The following is a 26,124-nucleotide window of genomic DNA, read 5'->3' as shown; positions in this document are numbered from 1 at the left end:
TAAGGGCTACCACGTAACAAAGCCATGAAAGCTTTCAGGTTCCTTGAATTGAATTAATGAGAGTAGTAAGAAACTGAGCGTGCAGTGGAATTTTGCTAGTAACGTCAATTTCAGTGTTGGTTCTTAATGCGCATTGGCTTAGCCGCCTGTGATGCTCTTTCATTCATGTTCAGTGTATTGTTAATGTGTTTAAATGTTTATTTTTTGTAATTAAACTGTATTTTGTTGACCAAATTTTATTGAATCCCACCCAGATAGTTTTAGAGAGTGCGCCTCCTCAAGGCCTTGTCATCGGCCCATAGCGTCAGGGCACGAATCAGAACAAAAATAATAAAAGTCGGAGAAAATCCCGACAGGCGTATTCATTATTTTCAACATGGGGACCGATACCATATTGGGTTAATAAAGTAGCTACGGTAGGGAGATCTACTTCATCGTCACATTCCCAAGAGATAATATTTTCGGGTCTTTTCACAAGGCCTGACCCTTCAACACTGCGATCTTGAGGACAGGCGTATGTTGCATCAGCTCTAGAATATCGAAAGCCTGCAATCTCGGCATATGGATAACTTCGAACAACGTCTTCAACCAGACCGTAATTCCTGCATGTAGCACAATTAGTGGCCACTACTAAACAAGTATTTCTCTTTCTGAACCTATTTTCGGACAAGTTCCCGAAAACTGACTTGCACGAGGAGGTTGACGAAGTCATGGCGAGAGTGTACGCCTTAATATTCCAATGGTTCAAGAGTTAATGACCCACCGAACCCCGCAATCGACCTTCCCCGCCCCCTGACACTAGGAGTCATTGAAGATGTCCCCCTTTATCAAAATCGCTGATTAAACAAGTTGTATCATGCCACCTGAAGCTATGAATCACGCTAAAGCCCAACACACTTTCGAACTGTTATTTCAACCTCGTGATTAAACAAGTTGTATCATGTAAATGGTTAATCACACTGTTAAACAAGCTGTATCATTTTCCCAGCATTTTAATAAGGTACCCTCGCACCCACCATTTTCTTTTTTGCGTGTCCCACCATCTTCATACCACTACTGCCTCTTTTCTCTGCATTGCGCTATGCTTCTATTTGTTTTTTAATAGCTGCATTCCTTAACATCCAATCTTTAACCCCAGCCATCTCAATTAAGTAGTGATAATTGGAAATATTATCAACGTTGGTTTTTTTACTATCTTGAAATTCTCGATCGATTTCTAAAATATTATAACCTGCCAGTGGATGAGCTAAATCACTTCCTTCATTCCATTCAATCGAGCTAGAATTTTGTGTTTAACAAAAGCTGTAACGTACGACTTTTGAAGTTCTTTAAATAATATTGGAATAATAACTGTTAAATCGGGATTGCTTCTTTTGCAGCTAAGATCCCCTATAACTGTTTTCAACGTAATTGGAGCATCATTTACCCCCTCCTCCCCAGCTACTTCAGCCACCTCTCCCACACCCTTTATAGGAGAATGAGGTCCAGTGAGTGATTTAGCCGCCATGGGAAATTTTGCATTCATTTTAACATTGAGAGGTATGTGCATGTTACTAACAGTTGTATCCAACTTACCATTACCCTCAAGGTTAGTATAATTATTATCAATATTATCACAAACCTCCTTTCTATTCATTAACCTCTCGTATGTAACGGCGGGGATAACGTAAAACTCCTTCATTTTTTGTCAATTAAAAAGACTCCCTATCAAACTCACGGCTAAAGATAGTAACACCGATAAAATAGCGCCCGCTTTACGGCTTTTCAGTATATTTTTCTTCTTAGCTACAGACGAGGTTTTCAAGGACACAAGGATGAATTTATGCTACATTTCTCAAGTGTTTAATGAATTTCTTATTTAGAGTTAGATTACAGCAAAGAAAATTTCTAAAAATTTCCAATATGGTAGCAACAAAACCACCGTTTAAGATTGGAATGACTTTCCTTCTCTCGTTGGGTGATAAACACGTGATGAATAAAATAAAGTTTTTATTTTTATATATTAAAGGTTGTTATACGAAATATCCGGTTGTATCTGTCTTTTAACTTCATAAACGGTATATTCAGAATGATTACGCAGAAATCTGAAAAATCCTTGTGATTAAAATTCAGGCTCGATAGCATAATTGTCAAAGAAGATAATTAAATTTCTGGGTTACCTTTCCACGTACAAATATACCCAGAGACCTATATTATTAATACCCGAAGATGACTCTAAAGTGTTATATATAAAGAATAAAGGTTTATTTCAACTTATATAAACCCGTCTACATCATCTAAGGCAAATATTCCTAAAATATCTAATGAATGGCCTTAACGTGTCTTTAAAAGATATTTCTAATTCTCTAGTATCCATCCATTTCACCCTCTAACGTCGCACTGAATTATCCTCTCTGAATCAATAATTGATAGAATATCTTCCGTATCCCCAAAAAGATTACTATGTGAGGTTTGCCACTGGGTCCTGCCAATCTAATTGTTATCCTTGGAAATTTCGACCGGTAGCGAATCCTTCACATCTTCAGTCGTGAAACTAAAACAGAAAATATATCTCCCCCTTTAAAAGCGTTGTAAGTGATCATGTTTTCACGCCCTGCCCCGATTGCTTTCTGCTCTTCATAAGATAATTGTATTATTCTCCGGGGGAATGTACTCTTGAATATTATATATAGTGTCCCCGTTAATAGTGATACGTATATTTACTTAACTCGCAGTGTTCGAAATATAACCAGTTCTTGGCATATTCTCCCGAAAAATTCTTCATATCAACCAAGGCGATTGTTAACTTCTTGGGAATACACGCTCCAAATGCCTGATCGATTAATATAGATGATTCATTCGTTCCGATGATATACATTTTATACTGATAAAAGCCTCATTCAAAGCAGACATGGCGTTATAGTACGGGGTAACCCTGTTAATCCATCCCAATTTTTTTGGCTTCTCCATGTTCAACTGGTTCAACTTTCCATTTATATCTATACCCAAAATCCAGCTGCTATTAGCCATTTCTAACCTAATTCTCAAATCCACCGATTCTGATAAATACATGTCAATATTCGCTTAGGAGTCCCCATGAAACTCGTTTCCCACCTGGCAGCGTCCTGGAAGGTATTAACCTGTGAATGCTCTAATTTACCAGATGTCCCATTATCATCGTCATTAAACAATCCACTCCGTCCTAACAGAGTCATCGCAATGGGTTTTATATTTTTTAACAGTTTAATATACGATTGATAGTGAAATATCAGACAAGATTCCACCAACATCTCATTCAAAAATATGGATACGGATTTGAAAAGTGTTACTTGCTCCGTTGACAAACACTTTCCTACCTTCATCCGTATTCAAACGTGATATACTATACCCCAGAAAAAAAGCTTCTGATTCGGGAACCTTCTTTAACGTCCATTGCATAGTATTCCCATCCTTTTTAATTAGAGGAATAACCTGTAAATACCTCGAAAACTGATTTAAAAGATATTTATAACCTTCGTTACAAGGGGCAAGTTTAGACATGTCAGCCAGATCACTGCTAACGGTTGACCCGAGGTTTTGGGGATATCACCTTTCTTCGAAGGAATTTCTTCAGTGTAACTTTATGTAAAGCATAAGAGGGTTGACTCTTTAGATCATTTTGGACACCATCTCTTAATAATATATTTATATCGCTAAAACTGTCGGGGTATTCAACATTTTCGTATGTCTTCTTCAATACCCGTAGCTGCTTCTTAGTCATCACTGTTGATAAATAATTTGATATTCGGCAGGGGTTAAAGATTGGATGTTAAGGAATGCAGCTATTAAAAAACAAATAGAAGCATGGTGCAATGCAGAGAAAAGAGGCGGTAGTGGTATGAAGATGGTGGGACACGCAAAGCGGTATTTTAAAAATCGTCTCCCGTATGCCGGAGGCGTTCGCGAGTGAGCGCTGAAGCGGAAGAATTTTTTTTTTCAAAAATCACAGCACGCTTAGTTTTTCAAGATTAGGAGTTCATTTTTGGCTCCTTTTTTTGTCATTGCCTTAAGTTTAGTATGCAACCATCAGAAATGAAAAAAAATATATCATTATCATATATAAATATTGGGATATATGACAACGCGAAAACGGTTAAAGCTAACAAGTTAATTTTTTTTTCGTTGTATTGTACACTAAATTGCGATCAATTTGGTATATAACACATTGTAAAACGATCAAGACAACACAGAAAAGATATTATCACAAAATGATGCATGAATTCGTAATGCGCGGACATAAAAAAAACCTTTTTTCAAAAATTCATCATATATCGAAATATTGTGCTAGAGACTTCCCGTTGGTTGCAAAATGAAGGTGATTGATTGAATATTACTAGACTGTAAGTGTTGTAGCTTACAATTGCAGTTTTCGACCATTTCGGTCGAGTTAAAGTTGACCGAAGGACGAATTTATTCTATTTATCGTTATTTATATGAAAATATTTTAAAACTGATAAAAGCTACAACCATTGGTTGTTTATTGTTGTATTCTACATGAAATTGTGCACATTTTCATATATAAAACTTTATGTAAACGGGCTAATTTAAATGCGTGCAAACATTACGACCAATCGAAACGAAAACATTCTGATTTTTTTTCGGGGAAGTTACCGCGCGGACGTAAGGAAATTTTTTTTTTTTTTTTTTTTCATAAATGGCACATAAAAATCGAAATTATTGTCTAGCGACTTCCATTTGTTGCAAAATAAAGGTAAATGACATTGAATATTACTAAAATGTAATAGTTTTAGCTTACAATTGCGTTTTTCGACCATTTCGGTAGAGTCAGATTTGACAAAATGTTGAAATTTTGCCACTTATCGTTATTTATATGAAAATATTTCTAAACTGAAAAAAGCTAAAACCATGGATTGTTTTTAATTGCATTTTACATAAAATTTTGCACATTTTCATATATAAAACTTTATGTAACGGCTAATCTAAAATGGTGCAAACATTACGACAATCGGACGAAAAAATTTCTGATTTTTTTCGGAAGAGTTACCGTGCAGACGTAAGGAAATTTTTTTTTTTTTCATAAATTCACCATAAATCGAAATATTGTGCTAGAGACTTCCAATTTGTTGCAAAATAAAGGTAAATGATTGAATATTACTAGAATATAAGAGTTTTAGCTTACAATTACGTTTTTCGACCATTTCGGTCGAGTCAAAGTTGACCGAAGGTTGATATTTTGGCACTTATCGTTATTTATATGAAAATATTTCAACACTGAAAAAAACTACAACCATGGATTGTTTTGTGCTGTATTCTACATGAAATTGCGCAAATTTCCATATATAAAACTTTATGTAACGGCTAATTTAAAATGGTTTCAAACATTACGACAATCGGGTACGAAAAAATGTATGATTTTTTTTGGAAGAGTTACCGCTCGGACGTAAGGAAAAAGTTTTTTCATTAATTCACAAATCGAAAATATTGTGCTAGAGACTTCCAACTTGTTGCAAAATGAAGGTAAATGATTGAATATTACTGAATATAAGAGTTTTAGCTTACAATTGCGTTTTCGGACCATTTCGGTAGAGTCAAAGTTGACCGGAGGTTGAAATTTTGGCACTTATCGTTATTTATAAAAATATTTCAAAACTGATAAAAGCTACAACATGGATTGTTTTTAGTTCGTATTCTACATGAAATTGCGCACATTTTCTATATATACTCCATGTAATGGCTAATATTAAAACGGTGCAAAAATTATGTCAAAGTGACGAAATAATTTCTGAGATGTGTCGCTGATGTTTTATAGTGCGAGAAGAAAGAAATTCGCGCTTGTGCGCCTGGGTAACGATTGTAAACAAGACAACGCCTTGATCCGTGGAGCTCCCCAGCATCCCCCAACGGCGGACGAAAAAAAGAAAAAAATTCAAAAGTTTAAACCGCACTAATTTTAAAAAAAAAAAACTTTTTTAATCGAGCGTACCAACAGGACAATTGATATAGAAGTTTAATACGTCCAATCGGCGTTAAAAGGTTAACATGCTAGGAAAATTATACAGCTTGTTTAATCATGTGATTAACCATTTACATGATACAACTTGTTTAATCACGAGGTTGAGATAACAGTTCGAAAGTGTGTCGGGCTTTAGCATGATTCATAGCTTCAGGTGGCATGATACAACTTGTTTAATCAGTGATTTTGATAAAGGGGGCCATCTTTAATGACTCCTAGTGGCAGGGGGCGGGGAAGGTCGATTGCGTGGTTTGGTGGGTCATTAACTCTTGAACCATCGGAATATTAAGGCGCCACTCCTCGGAGGAATACTCTCGCCATGTGGCTTCGTCAGCCTCCTCGTGCAAGTTAGTTTTCGGGAACTTGTCCGAAAATAGGTTCAGAAAGAGAAATACGTTGTTTAGTAGTGGCCACTAATTGTGTTACATGCAGGAATTATATTGTCTGGTTGAAGACGTCGTTCGAGTTATCCGTATGCCGAGATTGCAGGCTTTTTGATATTCTCGAGCTATGCAACATACGCCTGTCCTCAAGATCGCGGTGTTGAGGGTCAGCCCTTGTGAAAAGACCCGAAATATTACCTCTTGGGAATGTGACGATGAAGTAGATCTCCCTACCATAGCTACTTTACTAACCCAATATATCGGTCCCCCTGTTGAAAATAATGAATACGCCCAAAAGAGCGTAGCATATTCCAAAGATGAGGACCATGCTGACCGTTTGAGCAGGGATAGCAAGCAGATGAGGTTCAACCACTTTTTCTCTTCGGTGAAGAAATTAAAGGAAGAATTATTTAAAAATCATTGTATGACTATGTCAAATATGTTATCTTCCCCGCCGGTATCGGACAAAGTGGATGAGTTAACATGACATGGTTTAAATCAGTATTTGACCTGTGATCTACATTCAGTGATGCATGAAGAAAATTGGGTAAGAAAATCACTTTGCATAGTCATTATGAAAAAAGATTTATCCTGCTAGAGGAAAGATGTGTGGAAGTTTTATATATGAAGAAAACTTGTTATTTCAAAGATTTTAAAAGCTTAGATGTATTAGATGAAATATCTTTTCACACACGATCGGGAAACTGGGGAAGATGTAAGTGTGGTATATACTAGCACTGTGTCTCTATGATGTATTATTTTCGTAAAACGAATGTATATCATGCCTGTGTATTGTTTTGTACACCTTTTCCAGTGTATTCCTTGTATAACTATGTATGGAATATTAGTTCATGTATTTCTGTATGACTTGTTACAAAAATAATAACATTCTGTAATGTTAATCTGATTTTCCATTTAACCTCTTTACGTATGGAATATTATGCAGATATCATAAATGATTAAGAGGTGAAATGGGTTTTGTTAAGTTAATTTTCAGAGTTCCTTATTGACTTAAAAAAATTGCGTTTGGGAGTGAATTCGGGGGACATGTTGGACTTGTGATTTCAAGTTTTAAAAAAAAAAAATTGGGGGGGGGGCGGCTAGGAGGGAATTCGGGGTGAGGGTTGAAATTAGGGTTTTTACCTCCCATAGAGTATGAGGAATTTTGGGTTGGAGGGTTGAAAGCAGGGTTTTTACTCCCATAAGTATGAGGTTAGTGTTTTATTAGGTTAGGTATGGGTTAGGTTATGTTTAGGTTAGATTTGGCTACCTGGGGATCTGATTTTCCATTTAAACTGTCCCATAGAGTATGAGGTACTTTGGGGTTGGGGAGGGTTGAAACCAGGGTTTTTTACCTCCCATAGAGTGTGAGGAATTTTTGGGGTTAGGGTTTAGGGTTAGGTTGAGATTGGGTTAGGTCAGGTTTCAGGTTGGGTTAGGCTACCTGGGGATTAGCATCCAGGAATGATTGGGACAATGGGGTTAGGTTAGGTTACCTGGGGATTAGCACCTAGAGTTCAGAGAGACAATGGGGTTAGGTTAGGTTGAACAAACAATGGGTTAGGTTACCATGGGGGATTAGCACCTAGGTGTTGAGGGACAAATGGGGTTTTTTCCCTACTTTTAGTAATAGAATTTTTAAGGAGAGTGGTTACCCTAGTGTTTGGGAAATAGCGACGGTTTTACCCTTTGTCAAGTCTGGGAAAGATTCATCTGTCCCTACAAGCTATAGACCAATAGCTTTAACATCCTGTTTTTGTAAATTTATGGAAAAAATTTTAGGTTGGTATGGTTTTTAGAATAAAAAAAGATTATATCATCATCTCAGTGTGGCCTTCGCTTTATGCACTCTTGCATAGATGTATAGATACATTTGGAGAAAGCAATCTATCAGGCATTTGCTTCCAAGCAGCATTATGTGGCGGTTTTCTTTGACCTAGAAAAGGCTTATGATACTACCTGGAGGTATGGAATCATGAAAGTCTTGCATGAAATTGGTCTGCATGGAGAACTACCACTTTTTATTAAATTTTTTTTTAAAACCGTTATTTTAAAGTCAGTAGTAGGTAGTACTCTGTCTAATTTGAAAGATCAAGAGGAAGGAGTACCACAGGGAAGTGTGTTAAGTGTCACTCTGTTTTGCCCTAGCCATATTTGGGGATCCTCAAAAATTCAAAAGATGTAATGTCAACAATGTCGTTGATGATTTATCTATTTCGTGTAATGTATTTAAATGTCTGTTGCAGAGCGAAAACTTCAGTTGGTAAAAAATAAAGTTAACAGTTGGGCAGCTGAGCATGGTTTTAAATTTTCCTCTGCCAAAACTGTTATGCATTTCTGCGGTATCGAGGGGTTCTTCAAGACCCAGATCTGTTTATAAATGGACAGAGACTCGCATGTGTACAGGAAACAAAGTTTTTAGGTCACTCATCTTTGATAGCAGGTTAACATGGAAAGCTCATCTCAGGAGCCTCAAGTCAAATGCATGATGGCCTAGATGTTTTAAAACTCTTAGGTCATACAAGTGGGGGGCTTGTTACTTGTTTATACAAGCAATGGTTGCTTCAAAATTGGCATATGGGTTAGAAATCTACTCATCAGCAACATCAAGAAGATTAGATACTTCTTTGAATGTAGTTCACACCGTGGGGGAATTAGAAATTGCAACAGGAAGCCTTTAGATCCTCCCCCAATATCTAGGTTTTATTAATAAAGTCGGGTGCAGGTGAAACCTGCCCCTAGATTTGATAAGAAAATTTTGCCCTGTTTGAAATATTTGGGTACCGCAATACAGAGAACCTCCTGAGTGACTGTTTTTTAAAAATTTTTAAAAAAATGTTTTCAGAATACAAATGTGCAGTTGGGAGGAGCTCAACAATGTAGTAAAAGGAAAAGTAATTCCAGCAAAATTTTCAAGATTCTCTCCATGGAAGTTGCCCTCTGTGAAATATTGTCATGCTGAAAGCATGATAACTCTAGGCAAATCTTTACTGATGGCTCCAAATCCAGTGCAGGTGTTGGGTTTGGAGTGGTATACCCTGACAGTAGTATTTGTGGTGCACTATCAAGTTGTGCTTCTATTTTTACTGCTGAATTTTTTAGCATTTTAACAGCACTAAAGAAAATTGTAACTTTAGAAGGAGATCATTTTACTATTTTTAGTGATTCCAAGAGTGGAAGCTTTGGCATCTTTTAATCCGGTACACCCTGTGGTACTGGAAATAACAGAAGGCAGCTGCTGAGTTCCTTCACAGGTTGGTATTGTTGGAAATGAACGAGCTGATGAACTGGCTAAGTCAGATACATAAAAAAATCCAAGAAGTATAGCAATTCCTTCCTCAGACTACATTTCTGAAATTAAAAAGACAGTAGAATCAGTTTGGCAATTTTATTGGACAACAGAGCAATAATAATGAAAAGAGGAGAACTTACTGATGTAATCAACCCCTGGCTTTTATATGTTAGAAGACCGTCGGAAAGAGACTGCCACACACGTATTAACTCATGGCTTTTTAATAAAAAATGACCCTGAACCATTTTGTGAGGATTGTCACAGTAAACATTTAATAGTAGAATGTCCCAGCTTAATGTCAGCAAGGAACCGTCATTTTAACGTAGTTGGAAGAATGGATCTTAAACTGGATGCCATTATAAGAAGAGATTTTAATGAGGATAGCCTTTCTATACTCTGTTTTTTTTTTTTTTTTTTTTTTTCATCTGTCCATCCGCCTGTGGTGTTTTTGTACGGTAACACTGCGTCCCGGGCAGTTACGCTAATTGTAAGTTTTAGGTAAATAAAAGGATATCTGAAAAGTGTTTTAATAATTTACTGTATGCGAATTACACCGTTAATATTCGAAATAGGATATTATTATAATCGTTGAATGGAAGTTGAATGTAACTAAAGCCCGGGACGCAGTGTTACCATACAAAAACACCACAGGCGGATGGACAGATAAAAAAAACACGCCAGCTGACGAATTTAAACAAAACTTCGGGTTTAGGAAATAATATCAGGAAACAATCAATTACGATGAAATCGTGGCAAAATTAGTTGCTCTTAAGAATTTCTGTGAATCGAATAACTTTTGCATGAAGCATTAAAGTTTACCATAAAACGTAGTATTTTCTTTGATTCGTTTTTATGGCTTATCAAAGAAAGCAAATACTTTTATTTTATGGTAAACTATAGTAAAAAGGTATTTGTATTAAAAAATAAAAAAAACCAAACTAAATTATAAATTAAGAAACTTGAAAGACACCAATTTTATAGTCCTAGAAACGTGAAAGGAGTGGATTTCCACCTTATTTCCCAATATGTTTTCATGATAGACTTTGGAATGATTATGGATTACAAGCATTGAAACAATATTATAAAACAATGTCACATATGTAAATAGGTACTACATATTAGCAGTGGCGGCTCGTCAGTATGCAGTGTGGAACTGCAGCACCCCCTATAGATTTCATAATATATATGCACAAAATTATGAATATATACATGAATATGAGAAATTAATTCCAGATGATCAATAATCCTTTAAAAATTATTACCATTCTCTTGTTTTTGTAAAAATAAATAATAATAATTGAAACAATATGTGTTAGTGCTGGTGCTCAGCAGTTCTTATTTTGCTAGTAGGGTGATAATGTAGCCAACTCGCACGTAAGGCTGGTGATGGGACTGGGAGCACTGCATGCCCTCTCGAGCAGTGTTAGCTTAGCTGTTGGAGGGCGAAGGTGTGATTTGAAATTCGTCAATAGCCTAATCAATATGTAGTATTAGTGATAGTGATCAATTTAGAGACGATAGTAAGTAATCAGAATAATCAACTCATGGTGAGGTCGCAATAATGGGAAAAAATTATAACCACAATATGTCAATTGATACTAAATTCAAAATAGCTGTCACAGCGATTCTGCTGCCTTCCTCAGTAGAGAGAGAGAGAGAGAGAGAGAGAGAGAGAGAGAGAGAGAGAGAGAGAGAGAGAGAGAGAGAGTATGTGTATGCATGCGTCTCTGTTTTGGGTGGGTGTTCTTTAGTCCTTTTGTTTTATATAGGCCTATGTTATTTCATTTAACTGTCATTCTCAATTTTGTACTATCTTAATGTTTTTGTTTTCGAGTTTTTATTCTTTTTAATGGTTTAATGATTTTTATTTTGCTACGCTTAGTTTTGAGGTTACATAAAATTAATATTTTTATGTAACCTCATATACTCAATTTTTCGCTAGTCTCTCCGCTGCCGAAAGTTACTGCTTTGAATTTTAGTATTTTAATACTTTTTCAGTTTTGTTTACAGTTTCAAATTTGATTAGGGTAATCATCCATTTAGTAATCAGTCATAGTCCAAGAAAAACAGAACTTGAAGAAATTAAGTTTTCGGCATTGTTTAATATAAGTGTGTCTGTTTATGCAGTTAATATCAAGGAATTGAAAAAAAATTATGTAGCACCCCTATGAATGATAGCCAGGCCCCAATGCATCATTAGTCCGAATCGGCCAATCAGCATGAAGGTCCGATATGTTGTTACATATATATATAATATATTTTTCTATATATATAATATAGATATATATATATATATATATAAGTCTATCACATTACCGTGATTCATATACATATATCGAACTACAAATGTCCTTTAATATCTACCTTGGTGGTGGGGTGGTCTGGGGCTTCACTGCCAGTCCTGGAATTGAGAGGTCGATGGTTCGCGCCTGTCTATAGCCAATTCTATTATCGCTTAATAAATCCCCCCTCGGTTAAACATATATGAAAATATATTAATTCCGAGGTAGAGTGAATTAGATATTAAAGGACATTTGTAGTTCGATATACAATGCCGAAAACTTAATTTCTTCAAATTTACTAATTGTCTGTTTTTCTTGGGCTATGACTGATCACTAATGGATGATTACCCTAATCAAATTTGAAACTGTAATCAAAACTGAAAAATTATTAAAATACTAAAATTCAAAGCAGTAACTTTCGGCAGCGGAGAGACTGACGGAAAATTGAGAATATGAGGTTACATAAAAATATCAAAATGATGTAAACTAAGCGTACAAATGTAAAAATCATTAAAAAGAATAAAAACTCGAAAATAAAAAAATTAAGATACAAAACTGAGTATGACAATTAATAAAATAAATAAAATAACAAAGGCCTATATAAAACAAAAGGACTAAAGAACACCCACCTAATAAGACACGGACGCATGCTTACACATACACACTCTCTCTCTCACTGAGGAAGGCAGCAGAATAGCTGCCAAAAGCTATTTTGAATTTTAGTATCATTGATATTATTGTGGTTATAATTTTTTTTTCTGTTTATTGCAACTTACCACTGAGTTGATTATTCTGCATTACATTACTATCGTCTCTAATTTGATCACTATCACTAATACTACATATTGATTAGGTTATTGACGAATTTCAAATCACACGTTCGCCCTCCAACAGCTAAGCTAACACTGCTCGAGAGGGCAGTGCTGTCTGTGCTGAGTGCTCCCCCCAGTCCCATCACCCTTACGTACGAGTTGGCTACATTATCACCCTACTAGCAAAATAAGAACTGCTGAGCACCAGCAATTCCTCATATTGTTTCAATTAAGGGGGTTTTTTTTTTTTTTTTTTTTTTTTACAAAAACAAGAGAATGGTAATCATTTATAAAGAATTATTGATAATCTATACCTAATTTCTCATATTCATGTATATATTCATAATTTTGTGCATATGTATTATGAAATCTATAGGGGGTGCTGCAGTTCCACACTGCATACTGACGAGCCGCCACTGCTAATATGTAGTATTTACGTGACATTGTTTTATAATATTGTTTCAATGTTTGTAATCTATAATCAATCCAAAGTCTATTATGAAAATATATTGGGGAAGCAATGGAAATCCACTCCTCTCACGTTTCTAGGACCATTTAGTATATCGTACAGTTACAAATTACTCTCATGTAAAAATAAAGCTAAAAATAGAGCTCAAATTAACCCAAATTCACCCGAAATAGCCCCCTTGGTTTACACTGGCGCATAGTATGTATGTGCACATTTCTTCAGTAGCTGACTCCAGTTGTTATTTTCTTTTCATTATAGTCCTCCTACAGTTTCATGACACGCCCTTGTAGTTCCTTGGCCTGCTTTCTCTGACGTCTCTTTAATTTGCCTCTTTGACAAGCTTAATTCACCCGATTCGGTTTTTCTTTTGCCTCTAAGTATATTAAAGATAGTGAATAGGTTGCGAGGTTACTTTTTTGGCTTTTTTGTTCAGCGTATGATGCCACCCTTCCACATCGTTGTTTGTCCTAATACTGCGCCCAAACACTGGCCAGCTCTCCATTTTCCCTGACTCTGCAACCATGTTAGGTCAACATAATCCATAAACTCATTAACTGACCCAATGACACCCACCTTGCCTGAAAGTTCATCAAAGGTTTCCTTAATATTATTGCTATATAAAATTATTTGTATGGGTCCGAATCACCCAAAACAAAGGTCCGAAACAGCCGATCAAATGGTCCGAATTAGCCTAAACAATTATCCGAATCAGCCAATTTAATGGTCTGAATCAGCCAAGACTAAGGTCCGAATCTTATCCGAATCAGCCATGGTCCGAATAAGCCTGCATCCCAAATAACATAAATGTAGTGGGGTTACGTCAGATTCTGTCAGTGGTGCCGTAATTGCGCTATTGACTTGCTGTAGGTACGGTAGTTTGCTAACCATGCACTGTTGCTAAGAGCTATAGGTACGGCACTAGATCAGCGACAGTAGTAATAATAGTCGAACTGAATTGTTTCGCTGAACGTTCAATTCAAAATGTCAAAGTGAAGCACCATACTGTCATCACCAAAACATTTTGACAGTAAATGAAAATATAAAAAATCACAATAATACTTAATCATACTTAGATTTTGACTATATGCATGAAAAATAAAACTAAACTAATCTATCTGTGTACTTCATATCTTCTTTGAATCTCCTCTGAACCGTGTAATACATCAGTTTTCGCCGAAAAACAGGTTTTCAGGTTTCAACGAGCTGAAAAAAGCAATAGACGTCTACGAAGAGTCAAACTTCCAGAAATTGTATCCGTAGGTCACGAACGATCGAATTGCCTTTTTCAGCTTGTTGGAACCTGAAAATATCTGTTTTTCAGCGAAAACTGATGTATTACTAACGGCTCACGTGGCTAGGTCGTCATTTTCTTGCTGTCACTGATATGCCCTGCGTAAACAAGGGTTCGCGCATACTCAATTCACAGCCGTTCCCGTATCTATCGCAATCAGGGATACGGCTGCAGTACCAATATCCAGCTCAGTTTATTTTAGGGGAGACAGCATGACCTATCAATTGTCCCCCCCAAAACTTTTCCTCCAAGTTTTATAGGTAGCTATATCACAGATGCTGGAAATGAGTAACAGTAAAAATTGAATAAAACCCCTTTATAGTTAAAAAAGCCGCTTTCAGACTTCAGTGTTGAGGTCTAACGTAATAGAGGTGTTTACTGATTATGCATTAATTTTGCCGTACTGTTTTGTGATGGCGGCTGTGGGTCGGGGGGGCCGGGCGCATTATTATTATTATAAAGGATTAGTTTATCCAGATCTGTGAACCTAATAAAGGCTCTTTTCGGGCTGGTTTGCGTTGGGGAAGTGGGGGGAATGGGGGCGGTATTGTTTGTTACCTTATAAGTCGTAATCTGATTAATTTATTTTCTTATCGAGTTGCTATTAACGAGTTCTTAAAATCTAAAATTTATTTTTTTTATATACAAAAAAATATTTTTTATTATAGCTTACCATAAAATAAAAATATTCATTTTCTTTGAAAATCTGTGAAAACGAATCAAAGAAAATACTACTCGTTAAAATTTCTGGTCAATTCTGTTCGTTGTATTTTCTAGTACGATTAATTTGTGTTATTCAGTATTCACAATGCCTCATGCATCAAATGTACCGTGCAAGAACTGAAATACACACACCTGTACCATATCAATCTAATACCTTGAATCTAACAATAAACTATGGTATAAAATTCCTTTCACATGAGAGTGTGTGAATCAATGTTTTCGTTTTTGCTGTGGACACGAGTGCGTGGCAGTGTAGCCAGTCCCTTGTTTTGTTTATCTTTCACTTTGAGTATGGGAGCGCAGCCCTGACAGATCTTTCGTCTGCAATTTGGTAACACTAACAGAACCATGTACTGGATCACGAATGCTTTCCTGTGAGGAGGACGTCAACCGGCCCACCCTTCAATTTGGCTATTTTACCAAATTATTAATACAAATGATTATCTATCCCTTGCAAGGTAAGCTTTTAAAGTTGTAATATTGCCATTACCTAGTTCATTATTTGGAACAGATCACTATCATGAAAGAACAGTAGCAGGTGAATTCAAGTGCAGAGTTGCCTGCTCAGTCAAACATGTTGCAATGCCTTAACGAGGAAAATTTTCATTGTCGTGAAAGATACTTCACGTTCATAAGTTGTCATGAAATTTTGCTGTATTAGTTTGAGTTGTAACTTGACGTTCGATAGGGTTGTAAAACGTTAACAAAAAAAATAGTCATAAGAGTTTTGTTTGTGTATGTAAAGTTTTTTCAAATACCAGTGTCATCTTGGGGTTACCCCTACCTTGCTCATGGAAATTTCCACTGCCGATCATGATCTTAGACTAGGCTATACAGTAATTTAAGAAGGCCTACCCGAGACTAATCCTGTTTGAATGAGGAATTATGACTATTTTTGATATAGTTAGGCTATATGTACTATATAGGGTAAAACATCACAGCAGGCCAAACAGGCCACCTACAATCGAACGCTTGCCACCCTCCGAAAAAGTACATTATAACGCGTCCTGACACCGGAGATGGGCATCAGTCGCGACTTGTTGTTGGTGAGAAACGGAGCTAAAGACCTCTACTCTCCTTTCAAAGTAAGTATTTTCTCCAAAGTTTTAAGATTTAAACAGAGGGTACTGAAAATGGCGCCCACGGCAGTGGAAATCTCACCAAAACGCTTTAGAAATTTTTACTTACAACTAAAAATGTTTTGAAGATTGACGCCATCTCGATGTTTACGGAGTCGCTTGTGTCAACAAACTTTCCATTTCCTGTGATAAATCCGTACACCACTTGTACCCACAGACGCTGGAGCACTTTTATCACAACAATCGAAACACGATTTCTCACCAACAGCAAGCCAGGAGTAAACAGCTGTTTTGGTAGAAGATGACGAGAAGCGTGCTCTTAGCTAATTTTTAAATAAGTAGTAAAACATCAATATTTTACATATTTATGATGATTAATTTGAAAATATTGGTTATTGAAAAAGTAACTCTACTCTGACTCAAATTTAAGTAATTATTTTTCTGAATTAGAACGTTCTTTTAAGTTCTGTATTATGACGTCACGACATCTTGACTTTCGTACCTATTGTAAATAATTGCTATACTCAACTGTCATTGCAGAACAGTTTACCAAGTTATTCATGCAGATTGTTATCAGCTATAACATGTAATTGTTATAATTGTTCACTAAGGGGGGTGGGGGGGGGGGGTAACGCACGGGACGGGGTGGGCGGGGTAAGGGTGGAAGGTACGAGTTGTCTTAGCAGCACCCCACTGAATAGTAACATACCTTGACGCACTTTCGGCGAAAGCCTAACACTCACTTTCCTAAAACATAATAATTAAGAATAATGTTCGGACCTTACCTTAAAAGGGGTGGAGGGTACAAAGCAGCAGTTGCTTTTAAGAATGCGTGGAGGCGGGTCTTGGGTTCCTCAAAATGCAGCTTGAAATAAGCAACAGCCAAGTACCCGACGAAGTTATTATACATTCTCCTCCCGTATCTTGGGAGTCGACTGAATGGGGGCAAAAGACCTGCTTTCTCAGGAGGCCATGGTCCTGGCAAAACCGATTAGTCGATCATAATTACCTGAGTAAAAGGCAGAAAAAATCTTTGTAACTCATGTAACAATTGTTACATGAAGTTGGCAAAGAGTTCCTGGTGAGGGGCTGGGGCGAGCGAATGAAGTAGATGCAGCAGTGGATGTCATGGCGGCAGATTCAACAGTGTTGGAGTTCTACAGTTAGGAGGTGGCAGGAGGCCATACCGTAGAAAACAGGGTAGGAGAGGTGGGGTGGAGTAGTAAAAAATGCTTTGATGCTATTGGTTGAGGCAGGGTGGGGCTGAGGTAAATGAACAAGCACTTAACAAGATAAGTTGGCAATGTTAAGGGTAATAAAAGTAAATGGGTAGTTAAGGAACTAAATGTAAATGTGGGATGGGTTCAAAATATGAAATAATACAAATACATATATAAACAGGCCCAACGGGCCCCAGGAGGGTGGGATTTAAGTCCTGGGTGGTAAATGTGCAATAGGGCTATAGTTGTTTTAATAAATACAAAAGACCAAATTAAACATAGGTTAGCATATAACAAAACTAATTTAACTTGTAGGGGATGTTGCCTGACCAGGGGTGGGGTTGGCCTGCTGTAACCCCCCTTAAAGAACCAAACCAACCTAACATAACCTAACCTAGCAGGGGATGTTAACCTAAATTACCTAGTAGGGAACTTAACCTAGTAGGCAAAAAATGTTGCCTGACCAGGGGGGATTTGCGCCCCCCGTTACCCCCCCTTAAAGGCTAACTAACCTAGTAAGGGAATGTAACCATAACCTAACCTAGTAGGGAATATTGCCTTGACCAGGGGGCTTCGCCCCCCGTACCCCCCCTTAAAGGCCTAAACCTAACCTAGTAAGGTAATGTAACCTAACCTAACCTAACCTAGTACGGGAAACATTGCCTGACCAAGAGGGGGGGCTTTCGCTCCCCTCCCCCCCGTACCCCCCCTGTTAAAGGCCCTAACCTAACCTAGTAAGGAACGTAACCAAACCTAAGCCTAAACTAGTAGGGAAATACTAAGGCCTAAAACTTAACCAAGGAATAAGGAATGGTAACCTAACCAACCTACAACCTATAACCTAACCTAACCTATGTTAGGGAACTTATTGCCTGGCCAGGGGGGCTTGGCCCCCCGTACCCCCCCTTAAAGGCCTAACCTAACCTAACCGTAAGGAATGAATAACCTAACCTAGTAGGGAATATTGCCTGACAGGCTTTAAGCCCCCCGTTCCCCGCCCCCCCTCCTTACCCCCCCGGCCTAACCTAACCTAGTAAGGAATGTAACCTAACCTAACCTAACCTAGTAGGGAATATTGCCTGACCAGGGGAGGGGCTTCGCCCCCCCGTACCCCCCTTAAAGGCCTAACCTAACCTAGTAAGGAACGTAACCTAACCTAACCTAGTAGGGAAATACTAGGCCTAACGTAACCTAGTAAGGAATGTAACCTAACCAACCTAACCTAACCTAGTAGGGAATATTGCCTGACCAGGGGGGCTTTGCCCCCGTACCCCCCCTTAAAGGCCTAACCTAACCTAGTAAGGAATGTAACCTAACCAACCTAACCTAACCTAACCTAGTAGGGAATATTGCCTGACCAGCGGGGCTTCGCCCCCCCGTACCCCCCCGCCTTAAACCTAAGGCCTAACCTAACCTAGTAAGGAACGAACCCCCCCTAACCTAACCTAACAGTAGTAGGGAAATACTAGGCCTAACGTAACCTAGTAAGGAATGTAACCTAACCTAACCTAACCTAGTAGGGAACATTGCCTGACCATAGGGCTTCGCCCCCCCATACCCCCCCTTAAAGGCCTAACCTAACCTAGTAAGGAACGTAACCTAACCTAACCTAGTAGGGAAATACTAGGCCTAACGTAACCTAGTAAGGAATGTAACCTAACCTAACTAACTTAGTAGGGAATATTGCCTTGACCAGATGGGGGCTTTGCCCCCCCCCCCCCCCCCGTACCCCCCCTTAAAGGCCTAACCTCCAACCTAGTAAGGAATGGTAAACCTAACTAACCTAACCTAGTAGGGAATATTTCCTGACCAGGGGCTTCGCCCCCCCGTACCCCCCTTAAAGGCCTAACCTAACCTAGTAAGGAATGTAACCTAACCAACCTAACCTAACCTAACAGGGAATATTGCCTGACCAGGGGGGCTTCGCCCCCATACCCCTCCTTTAAAGGCCTAACCTAACCTAGTAAGTAATGTAACCTAACCAAACCTAACCTAGTAGGTAACCAAGTAGGGAATGTAACCTAACCAACCTAACCTAGTAGGTAACCAAGTAGGGAATGTAACCTAACCAACCAACCCCCCCCCCACCCCCCCCCCCCCCGGTATCCACCCTTGAAGAACTAACCAACCTAGCCTAACCAGGTAACCCACCCCTTCAAGGAAGTAAAACTAGTAGGTAAACCAACATATAACAAACTAAACCTAAGGGTATGTTGCCTAACCGGGGGATGGGATTCGGCCCCCAGTAGGTAAAAATGACATATAAACCTAACTTTGATGGGTGTGGAAGAAAACAAGTGTTGTAAAATGTAAAAAGTAACCATACATAACTGCATAATAGTAAGGAAACTGGAAGGGAGGTGTAAATTGTAATGTCTGTAAGTGTATAGTGGAATATATTTAAATGTAGGTTTTATAATCTAATAATAATGGCAAACTTTAATCTAGATATTGGTATCGGTGAGAAATGCATTGTAAATGGTGTAACGTAAAGAGCCAGTCGTGAATACTGGAAAGGGGAGGGATTGACTTGTGTATAAATGATATAGGGAGTGTGTATGTAATATGCAACGCAATGTGCAATTTCACGTACAGGTAGGTAGGTAGTATCGAAACGTCCAAAATTGAGTTCTATATCAACACGTAGGCATTTTAGGTGTCTGTCCTCAATTATAACATAATATTTCAAGTTATATATGGTGAAATGATTAGGTGGGGGATATTTCAAAACAGTTAATTATACTAATACAATGGAAAAATGAAAATGAATAAACACTAGAATTCAACAAATAACATGTTTAATAAACAAATTAGGTAAATTGCTTTTATGTAACTCAACGTATGGTTACCAGCCAGGGTTCCCAGATGACACCACTACCAACCAGCCAAAGTCTACCATGAAACCAGCCAAAATCCCGCCAAATGGAAATCCAAACCAACCCAAATAACCGGTAAATATATCGTGGCGTATTTATCTTTATAAATGCATATTTTTTTTTTATCATATATATGCTTGTATAGCGGCATCATTTTTAGTTTTATTTTAATTCCATCTACATATTTTGCTTAAATGTTACCAAGTTTTTACTGACCTAGTTCCCACAAATTCCCCAGATTTTCCTGAAAACCTTCAAAAATTCCCAATCTGGGGAGAGATTCCTCAACGTGGATCAGTGTTTAGCTCAAACAGAAAGTATTTGAAAACCAGCCAAAATACCACTAACCAGCCAAAGTGAATTTTTACCCACCAAATTAGGAAAAAAAGCCAAATTTGGTGAGAAACTGCCAAATCTTGGAACCCTGTACCACCCAATCCTTCACTCCAGTCCCGGTAGCTAACGTAGGGGTCATACTGTAACGTTGTTTGGCTAAATACATGTATCCCTCCGTAAACACCCCATTTCTTTCCTCACTAAGCAGTCTGAGTTTAGGCCAAAAGCTCCCTTACAGTTAGCGCATGCGCAGTAGCATTAGCGCATGCGTAGTAGGATTCAGTGTTGTGGTAGTAGTAGTAGTAGACGAATATGGATGTGGAACGGCTCCACTATCGCTAGTTTTGTTATCTCTTATTTCCGTCTGTATTTCGTGTTTTTAAAAGTGATAAATGTGGGAAATACCACAATAACACGGCAAAATCAAAATCACCCCCCAAGTGGTTTCTCCCACCCAAAACCCCGGTTCCCACTGGGGGTCCCCCTTAACCGTAGGATAGAGTTAGGGTTTTGTTCCCACCCAAAACCCCGGTTCCCAATGGGAATCCCCTTTACCGTAGGATAGAGTTCAAAGGTAAATTAGAGTCGTCCGAATAAATATTACTTCAAATTCTTGTTCAGGGGGTAAAACTGCATTGAAAAACCGCAACTGCCATACTCTGGGCCGCCGCGGATAGGTACACTAGATCTACCCTATATAAATTCATGGAAAACTTAATTACATAGGACTTAGCCTGTACCCTCATTAAACTAACCTAACTTTGTGGCCTATTGTAACCTAGTCAAAAATCAGCCATGTAAACTTTGCATAGCCTATCCTTAACGATTTCTGAAGAAGCCTTGGCTAGACTATATCCTGTTAAAAGACACCTTAGCCTAATTTTACCTCAATTTAGTAAGTTTTTCTCAGAAATCTTTCAGGTAGCCTCACCCATTGACATATATTTTGTTTTAATTTAGTACTGTGTGGAGTATGGTATTAAATAATTTACACCTTACTGTACATTAATTGATTCCAGAGCTGCTCCACGTTTGATACTTATCCTATTGTGAAGGAAAAGCAATTCCCACAATCTGTAGTAGATATATATTTTTGAAGTCTCAATATAGAGTTATTTTTTTGTTGTAGTTTTAAACTACGCACTTGTATTGATTTCTGGAAATCAAAAATTAAATAAAATTAATATTTCCAGGGATCTAGCCCAGGAATCTAGTCCAGGGATCTAGTCCAGGAGTTTTGAAGACTAGGTAAATTAACCAAGTCCAGGAGACTAGGCCTGAGAGAAATTTGGCATAATGTAATGAGTAATAAAGAAACAAGCTGAGTACCAGGAATTTTCTTCAATACCCCTAAAATGGAAATCAGCACTTCAGTTGCCTCCCAGTGGGAAGACATCACCTGGCCTCATCAGTAATAAGACCCATACATACAAGGAATATCATGTAATAGCAGGTAGGACAGGCCTACCCTAGTTCCCAGGCAGCGTAAACGTCGGTCTTCATACCCACCGTGTCAACTATGACACAGTATCATTCTCCGACCCCTGTCTCCAGGCAAGAAGACTGACAACTGTATATGTATAGTAGTACCTAGTATATTATTATTCGCGTATCTTGACCCTTAAACGCCGACTGGACGCATTTTACAAAAGTTTTTTTTTAAATTCGCGGAAAAATACTTATAGGCCTACCAGCCTAAAACTTTTGAATCACGCGCCTTGGGGGATGCTGGGAGTTCAAGGATCGAGGTGTTGTTTTGTTTAGAAGCGTGACCCAAGTGCGCATGCGTGAAATGCTTTCTTCTCGCACCAGTCAGCATCAGCGCCGCGTCGTCCGAGAGCGATCTTTTTTCACAATCGAGTTTTCCTGAACTTGTGCAAGAGGACTTTGAATATTTGTGGAGGTACGGGACATACATAGAGATGTCTCAACGACTTGTGGACCGCAAAAGGCACATTTTACCCGTCGGAAGGGATCGTGTAAGGCGTATCTTGGACTTGGATGCTGGCGAAGGACCAAGCACCCAACATGACCTGGCGCCTCAACGCCGTTCTGTGCGACAACGTGTGGATGAAAGTGGTTTAAGAGTATTTATCGGAGCTTGATCGGGAATATGTCACAAGTCCTCATTTTGATGGCGGATGGTCATCGAGTGATGAGGACATCAGTCCTGATGTCAGTGAGGACGAATATATGCCCCCAATGTCCGTTCGAGGCTCACATCCCGAAAGTAAGCTCGAATTTAGTGGTTTCAGTGCATATGAGGGGGAATCTGGGGATGGGGATATGGGGTCTAGTTTTATCGCGGATGACGATACTGAAAGCGAAGGCCTAAGTGAGGGTGATGGGCCAATGGTGAGGGGTAGTGTTTGAAATCGTGCCCGTGCAGAAGGTCGGCTCGTCGCGCCAGCCATGGTGAAGGCTGGTCGTCCGAGAGCGACGAGGGGTGGACGGAGGACCCCACCCCTCCTAACATGCACCCATTCACGGCAACACCTGGGCTCACCGTACCTGTACCTCTCACTGCTCTGGGGTTCATCCAGCTGTTCCTTACGCGGGAATTGCTGGAGTACCTGGTAGAAGAGATGGTGGACTACGCTCGGTACTGCCGTTATGAATTACGCACGACATTGTCGCATAATTGGCGGGGTTGCAACCTCATTGACATGGCGCATTTTTTGGGGCTCCACATTTATTTTGGTATGAACCTAGTCAAAAATCAGCCATGTAAACTTTGCATAGCCTATCCTTAACAATTTCTGAAGAAGCCTAGGCTAGACTATACCCTGTTAATAGACACCTTAGCCTAATTTTACCTCATTTTAGTAAGTTTTTCAGCCTAATTTTACCTCATTTTAGTAAGTTTTTCTCAGAAATCTTTCAGGTAGCCTTACCCATTGACATATATTGTGTTCTAATTTAGTACTGTGTGGAGTATGGTATCAAATGATTTACACCTTACTGTACATTAATTGATTCCAGAGCTGCTCCACGTTTGATACTTATCCTATTGTGAAGGAAAAGCAATTCCCACAATCTGTAGTAGATATATTTTTTTGAAGTCTCAATATAGAGTTATTTTTTTGTTGTAGTTTTAAACTATGCACTTGTATTGATTTCTGGAAATCAAAAATTAAATAAAATTAATATTTCCAGGGGTCTAGTCCAGGAATCTAGTCTAGGGATCTAGTCCAGGAGTTTTGAAGACTAGGTAAATTAACCAAGTCCAGGAGACTAGGCCTGAGAGAAATTTGGCATAATGTAATGAGTAATAAAGAAACAAGCTGAGTACCAGGAATTTTCTTCAATACCCCTAAAATGGAAATCAGCACTTCAGTTGCCTCCCAGTGGGAAGACATCACCTGGCCTCATCAGTAATAAGACCCATACATACAAGGAATATCATGTAATAGCAGGTAGGACAGGCCTACCCTATTTCCCAGGCAGCGTAAACGTCAGTCTTCATACCCACCATGTCAACTATGACACAGTACCATTCTCCGACCCCTTGTCTCCAGGCAAGAAGACTGACAACTGTATATGTATAGTAGTACCTAGTACAGGCGGTCCCCGGGTTACGACGGGGTTCCGTTTCTTAAGTACAGCGTCGTAACCCGAAAATCGTCGTATGCCGGAACGACGTTCTTGAAAACTGTCCACAGGAAAAATTTCACTACTAATTTGCAATTTTTCTTAGGGCCGTATCTCTAAAATTATCACTAATTTACTTTATTTCATGTGCAACACTGTGTATTCACAAATTACTGTATATTTTCATTAAAATACAAGAGAGAGAGAGAAATAACTCCTTAGGTTTCAATAGATTGAAATGAACGTCTGTAGGCAACTTTTCCCCCTCCCATAAATACATATATTTCTCCAGAGAAGAGAGAAAGAGAGGACTGTGGCAATTATGTTTTGTCTGTCTATCATTCTTTTGCTGAGAGCAGAGAGATAAAAGGAAGAAATAGAAACCCCAAATGTATGACAAGTATCTTGTGGAGAGAGAGACACAGAGTTGTCCTTACACTATTTAAAAGAGAGAAATGGAATGATTATTGTATTTAAAATACTCAGATATGAATTTTGTACTTATAGTATTATTATTAGAAAATATTAATGATAAACTTATTACATACACATCCATGAAAATGATCTCATCTCCGTAAGAGAGAGAGAGATGATTATAAAATCCATTAAATTCGTTTGACCATTGTATGGCATTGTTAAGCTTGAGTGTCACTCGAGTTGAGGTGGGGAAATTGATACAGAAAAAGACAAGGGAAGAATTTCTTTTGAAATTAGTTATCGCAGTATTATTCTACTTCTATTATTATTATTATTATTATTATTATTATTATTTGAAATTATAATAAACACGTGCATCTACCATAAAATATTCTCATCTCAGTAAGAAGAGGAATTATCCTTACAAGTGAAATGGAAAGGTCATTTTCATCTCTTTAAAATACGACCATTATGAATTTTATAATTAAAGTTTTATTATTATTATTATTATTATTATTAATAACTGAAATTATCAATAAACATTTTACATACTAGTACCATAAAAATTCTTTCATCTCGGTAAAAGAGAGAGAGAGAGAGAGAGTGTTTATCTCTCTCTGTTTATAACGCTTCCAGCGAAAGAGAGGGAGGGAGTTACCACTATGTATGACACATTATTATCTTGTGTGGCAAAAGAGAGAGAGAGAGAGAGTTAACCTTAATTAAAAGTGACATGGATAGATTAGTACGTATTGTATTTCTTTAAAATACTATCACATATGAATTTTGTAATTACAGTTATTGATTATTATTATTTGAAAGTATTAAAAACAAATAGTACAAGTACATAAAAAATCTCGAGTCTCAGTAAATGAGAGAGAGATAGAGAGAGAGGGGGGGGAGGGGGGGGGGGAAATGTCAGGACCACGTGATTGCAACACTGCAAGCTCTCCCCCAGTTTTTCTCCCCCTCGGCTGGTGTCACGGAACTTGATATATAGCTGACAGTTTTTAGTACCTGATCTGAAAAAGGTTACTGGAAGTTACTTCAAGAAGACTGGGATTTCCTTCATTCTTCCATAATTTTTTTAAATATAAGCTAAAATCTTACTAATTCACTATGGTATTTTTCTTTAATGAATTGATATTATTGCTGTATTAATTAATATTAATATTTGAAAATAGTAAATCATTTATTTATCATACTAACAAAACATACATCTTTGTAGTATAGAGAGAGAGAGAGAATTATAGTGATTATTTTCGTTGGAAAATACAAAGAGAGAGAGAGAGAGAGAAACTGTGCTAAACTATAAAGGATTCTTATCTTATCATAGTATGTGTTTTTTAAAAGCGTCGTAA

Source organism: Macrobrachium nipponense, chromosome 13 (assembly GCF_015104395.2).
Source record: "Macrobrachium nipponense isolate FS-2020 chromosome 13, ASM1510439v2, whole genome shotgun sequence".
NCBI lineage: Eukaryota > Metazoa > Arthropoda > Malacostraca > Decapoda > Palaemonidae > Macrobrachium > Macrobrachium nipponense.
The sequence above is the reverse complement of the archived record's forward strand: the minus strand, read 5'-3'. Positions refer to the sequence as shown.